We start from the raw sequence: 6076 nt of genomic DNA on the forward strand, positions 1-6076 counted from the left end.
AGGAATTCGCCCAGTCTCCGGGAGAGGGACTTCTGGGAGGCACGTGGCCCGAAAGGAGAGGAAGGGAGGGCTTCTGAACACGTGCAGAGTGCTTTTCTCCTCCTTGCTGAGGCCGCGGTCGCCCCGACGGGGCTCCCCTTTGGGTAGCCGCCGACCGCTAGGCGGGAGGAGAAGGGGAAGGGGGAGGGGGGAGGCAGCGGGGTTCACTGCAGCGGAACCTCCAGCTCTGGCCCTGCAGGCCTCGAAGGAGGGAGCCAGTTGGGAGCAGGGAGGGCCGAGGCGTGACTGTGGCACTAAGCTTCCAGCTCGCGGGGGGGGGGGGAGAGACTGCGCAGCCCGAAGAGTTCGCGCAACTCACGCACACAACGCCCATGTGAAATGCGCGTGTTTCTAAGAACTTGGACGCGGGCGGCGGGGAGTTTTGCAGGAAGGAGTGATGAAAGGAAGAGCCCCCACCCCCTCGCCCGAAGAGACTCTTCCTTGGGAAAGCTGGCAAATATCCAGCCATCTGTGAGCGTCAGGGCGTGGGGTGAGGGACCCAAAAAGGGAAAGCTTTTCGGTGCGCTACATCGAGACTGGAGAAAAGGAGGTCTGGGACGCGGGAGGCTCTGGTCCCTACACTTCCCGGTGGTGGCTAAGTGAGGAGCACTGCTTGAGCTTCCGCCGAGATAAACTCCGTTCTCTCAGTCAAGGGGGGGGGGGAATCCTGGAATCAAAGGGTGCTTTGAGACCAGGAATATGTTCGTTTCAAGAGGGGTGGAAGAGGTGCAACCCTTCGCAGTGAATAAATGTCTGGCATTCGATTAGTCGCTTGCGTGGCTGGAGGAAGGAGTTCATTCCTAAGCAGCTACCGGAGAGTAAGACCCAATGGCAGCACCGCAGGGCTGTTGTGTTGCCCTTGGACAAGGAAGAGGGTGGGAGAAGCTTCTACTGAGCGTCCCTCCTGCGGCACAGAACCCTGTGCAATGAATAAATGACTCCGGTTGGATATGAGCATAGGAGATTGCCTTAGTACAAGGCAATTGTCAGACCGTTGCCCACGTTGCTCAGTACTGTCTACACTGGCTGGCAGCAGCTCTCCAGGGTTTGCAGCAGAGTTCTCTCCCAGCCCTACCTGGTGATGCCAGGGATGAAACCCTAGGACCTTCTGCGTGCAAGGCATATTCTCTACCACTGAGCTATGCCCTTTTCATTTATGTGGTGGTGGTATGTGCGGCTGGAGGGAGGAGTTAATTCCCTATCAGACATCACCCATCCTTGAAGGAGGTGACAGTGGAGTGCAAAAGTACCACCAACTGGCCAGAGGTAGTTCCAAGAACGGCCTCCTCCCATACAGGCACTGTAGTAAACAAGCCTGTGCTGGAGCGAGTTTGGGGAATATGTGGGTGATTCTCTGCCTCCACGAAGAGGTCTTGCTGATCCTGCAGAGCTCGCCTTGGCATTCTCTCAGGGCCTCGCCTTCCAAGGCGAAGACACCAGCACATTTCATCCTCCGATTTGCTGTTGCAGAGTTCCAGCCGCAATCAAGAGTCGGGAGCGACTGGAAGCATCCTGAAATTGCTCAGCAACTGCAAAGCGAATAAATTTGTTCCAGGCAGGAAGAATCATTAAGTTAATCAGATGTGATCATTCTGCATGTTAAAGGGCAAGCGAACCCACCCACCTGCTCCCGGGGGAAGTCAGAAGGGTTGATTTGTTCACCGTGCAACGCGGATCCACAAAGGGTTTGGAGAGATGCCAGAGAGAAATATGCATGCTCACCTCACCTTCTCTGCTTGCACCCTCCCGTTGCTTGGCTTCTAGGGGATGCTTGAAAGCTCATTAAAAGGGGAATGGGATGGTTTGGAAAGAGGGGTCTCGGTCAGAGCTGCAAAGCTGCTTACCCTGTGTGGTTGCTTGTGCATTTCGAAGTTATCCTAAAACGGCTGGCTGTCCCCTTGCCCTCCACCCTGCCTTGCCTGATCAAAGAACTTGAAGTGCATTACAAAATAAAATTAAACAATTTATGCCCAGCCAGTCAACAAGGTGCAGGGATAGGCTAACAGTAAGCACAGTCCCCTGTGCAGAGGCACACTCCCATGTGTGCTTTGGAGAAAGCTCACCCATGAAATGTCAAGGACACGCAAGTGAAAAATATAACTGTAGTTTGCAAAAATGAAAAAAAAAAATGAGCTCACCTTTGAGTTAGCAAAAGGCATATGAGCAGTTCCTCCTAAGCAACAATGCAGCAACAGCAGCCAGGAGGCTGATGCCCTGGAACAAGTCCAGGACAAGCTGTGCTGCTATGAACCTTCTTAGGGAGATCATTTCAGGTTTTAGGAAAACCATTTTTATCTTTTAAGTTTTTATTTTATTACAAGCATTTCCAAACCTCTTCATATTTTTATAAAATCTTGAAATGGTGTATACTATAAACAGCATCCTTTAAAACAAAATAAAGACTAAAATAAATATTAAAACAATAAAACAAGAGGAGATAAAAGCCTGGGCAAAAATACAGGTCTTGACAACATGTCTAAAGCAGCTGGTGGTTGCTGCTCATGTCTAGCAGAGGTAAGGAGGGCACCCCACACAACAGGGGCAGCAGCAGGAAATGCCCATTTCAGGCTCACAACCCTGGCTGGGACATTGTGGTATGGCATGGTGCCCCCAGTATAATTTCCTCAGGTAACCTATGTGATTTAACAGGTCTTTACAGGGGTAGGCAGTCTTTCAGGTAACCTGGTCCGAAGTTCAGGGCTTTATAAGACATCCCTGATGCTTGTCAGTCTCACTTCTTTAACTGTGCCCAGTAACTTGGGCCTCTCTTACTAAAAATATACAAGGCAGACTAATTCCTGCCTGAATCCTTGGAAAGATGCGGCCAATCAGAGCTGGCAGTACCTGGCTATCAGGTCACCAGCCCTTGAATTCAAAAAGTCTCAGACTTGTTAAGGACTGGGAGTGGAGACAGCAGGCAGAGTCTATTGTTGTTGTTGTTGTTGTTGTTGTTGTTGTTGTTGTTGTTGTTGTTGTTGAATTCAGTAGCTGAGCCCAGCACAAAAACTGTGTATTCACTGAAGCTGCACAGCATAAAATTCTCAGACAATTAGGCTGCTAGCCATTGGTTTCAAAGAAAGAAACCCTACTAACCTTGTCATTTTTTCCTAGTCACCTGGCAACCCTACAAGGTAGACAGAAGGTCCAGAACAACAGGACCTGGTTTTGCATGCTTTGCATGTGCTTTGCATGTGCTCAAGGTTTCCTGTTCCCGATACGGTTCACACTGGGACGCTGCTCTTAACGCTTTGGTTTGCTTAGGGACATAAAACCATTTCATGTTCTTCTCACACCCGTGAGCAAAAAGAGCAGATTTATGGGGAGACTCAATCCTATTAATTTTAACGTTGGGCTTTTCGAGAACAAAGGGAAACTGCTTACAAGAGAGGACAAATGTTGAAACATTTTATTAATCTCTAGAGAGAAAGGAGTGTTGGGGGGGGGGATTGCTGATGGGACAGAGTATTTTCAAGTCCAAATCAAAACACGTTTGAAAGATGATCCACCCAGAAAGAGGTGTGAAATAAGCAATTTTGCCTTAGGGGCTTTTTAGTTTTCAGCAGTAATGAAGACAAAGGAAGGGCCTAGAAGGGGAAAAAAAGTAAAGGGGGAGTGAGTAAAATGGTTGGTGGTTGAATTAGCCACAACTGCCTGCATTTTGCTTAAATTTATATGCATCAGGTATAATACAGCCACAATCAGTGTGAGTTATGAGGCCCTGTGTACACATTACAGAGATTCATGTGCCAGAGTTTCTAAATATGCCTGGGATTTGGCAAGGATAGATTCCTCGGTCTGGAGTGCCCTCTACTGAAATGTGCCCAAGTTCTTTATGTTTGATGGTTAGAAGCTTGATTGATGGGTTTGTTAAATTGAATTTACTCTATCGGGCTTCCCTCCCCAGACACACAAACACACACCTCCTTTATAGTGCATTCTTCCAAGATTTTGTAAAAATATTAAAAAACTATGTCAGCCTTCAGCTTAAAGCAGACAGCCTACACATATATAATGATTATTTAGAATGAAAGTTGCTTCAGTGTTCCTTGCAAATGGCATCAAACAAAGGGGAAATGGTGGTGTCTGAAGGCCAGGAAACATCTCTTGCTCTCCTTTGCCTTGGTTCAGTTGACCACAAGACTACCCCATACGACCCCATTCTTTTGACTGCTTCTTCCCTCCATCTCTCTCTTGCTGAGTTGACATAGATTGTAAGCCTCCTGACCAAAGGCACATGTGCTAATCATGTGCCTGCAAGGAAAGGTTACAGCATCTGGGATTTTTTTGTTTGGAGAAAATGAGAGTAAGAGGTGACATGATACAAGGCTGTAAAATCCTGCATGGCAGAGAGAGAGAGAGAGGAGAGAAGTTCTTCTCCCTCTCTCATAACTAGAACTCATGGACATCCAAGGAAGCAAAATGTTGGGAAACTCAGAACAGTCAAAATAAAGCACTTCTTCACACAGTGCAGAGTTAAACTATGGCCTTTGCTCTCATGTGAGGCAGTGATGGCCACCGACTTGGATGGTCTTCTTACAATTCAGCTCATCTGCAAGCAAATTAGGCAGGCACACGGGTTTCTTTAGGTGCCTACCATTTTTCTTTCTTGTAGGACTTGTCTGGATTTGTGCCTTCAGTACTTTACCTTTAAGAAACTCCCACCCATCTCAAACTCTCTTCTCTTTGAGTATTTCTGACCATGGGATATCACCTTGTAGCTCCTTAAACTACTTGAAGTCAGCCTTCTTAAAGTCCAGGGTGCATGCCCAACTACACTCAGCCTGTGTATATGACAAGTTATCTCTTTGGGATCCAAATGGGCTTTTAGTCTGCCTTGTTGCCACTGGATTCCTGCCTTTCCATTGGCTTCCCTCCCTCCCTGCCCCCACCCTTACAGAGAAAAAAGTCAACCCCTTGACGCATATTCCAGGGGTTTCACCCTCCATCATGTGCAAAGGTTCTTTTGTGTCCTAAGCCCAGCCTCCCGCCACACTGCAGCCAGTCAGCACTCTCCTTGGCTAGAGCACAATCTGTAAGTCAAAAGTACAACTCCTGAGCGTTAAGCGTCATCCTCAGCCGCGATGCTGCCTGCCCTTGCTGAATATATTTCTATAGATTTGTCAGGGAAGCAAAAGCTACTGTACAAAGTCATTACTGTACAGCTGGAAAAAGAGAGGTAAAAGCCAAGCAGGAAAATATATGACCACTGTTGCCTGCCCAGAATGTGCCCTTGAAGGAACGACAGTCATACTGTGCTGTGTCAGTTTGAAATGAACAAAACACAATTGGAGAGAGAAAGAGATATAGAAAAAAAGCAAACCCCAAGTGAATGTGCTGAGCTACTGAAAACTTGAAATGGCTCCACCTTCTCCATCAGAAAGCCTGCCCAGACAACTCAACTAGATCTGCAGGTCAGAATAGAGCTGGGGTGACTTTGTGAATGGGTGTGTATAATGGTATAAGGGAGACTATGTTTATTTTTTTACAAGAGCCAGTGTGGTGGTGCGGTGATTAGTGTTGAACTAGGACCTGGAAAACACCTGGGTTCAAATACCCATTCGGCCATGAACAAAGCTCACTGCCTGTGACTTGAGGCCAATCATTTCATTTCATGTATTATATTTCTATGCCACTTTTCACTCACACGAGTCACAAACAATAACAAAGAAAAACACCACAACCACCACATGAATCACATAAAATAGTAAACAAATCATCAGTAAAACAATTACAAATCTTCAGTGAAACAACCACCTTCTATAAAACACTATTAACAAAAAACCTAAAAAATAAGCTAAACAGCACAAGAAAAGTCGTAACATTCAAAAAGCATTACAGCACTCTTTATCCACAAAACAGTACAGTGGTACCTCTACTTACGGACGCGATCCATTTCGGGGTGCCGTTCGCACCCTGAAAAGTCTGTAAGTAGAGCTCTGCTTCTGCGCGTGACGCAATAGAGTGCTCCTGCACATGTGCAAAGTGCGCTGAATGCTTCTGCACATGTGCACGCGGTGAAACCCAGAAGTACAGTGGT

This window comes from Podarcis raffonei, chromosome 8 (genome assembly GCF_027172205.1).
Source record: "Podarcis raffonei isolate rPodRaf1 chromosome 8, rPodRaf1.pri, whole genome shotgun sequence".
In the NCBI taxonomy this organism is placed as follows: Eukaryota; Metazoa; Chordata; class Lepidosauria; order Squamata; family Lacertidae; genus Podarcis; species Podarcis raffonei.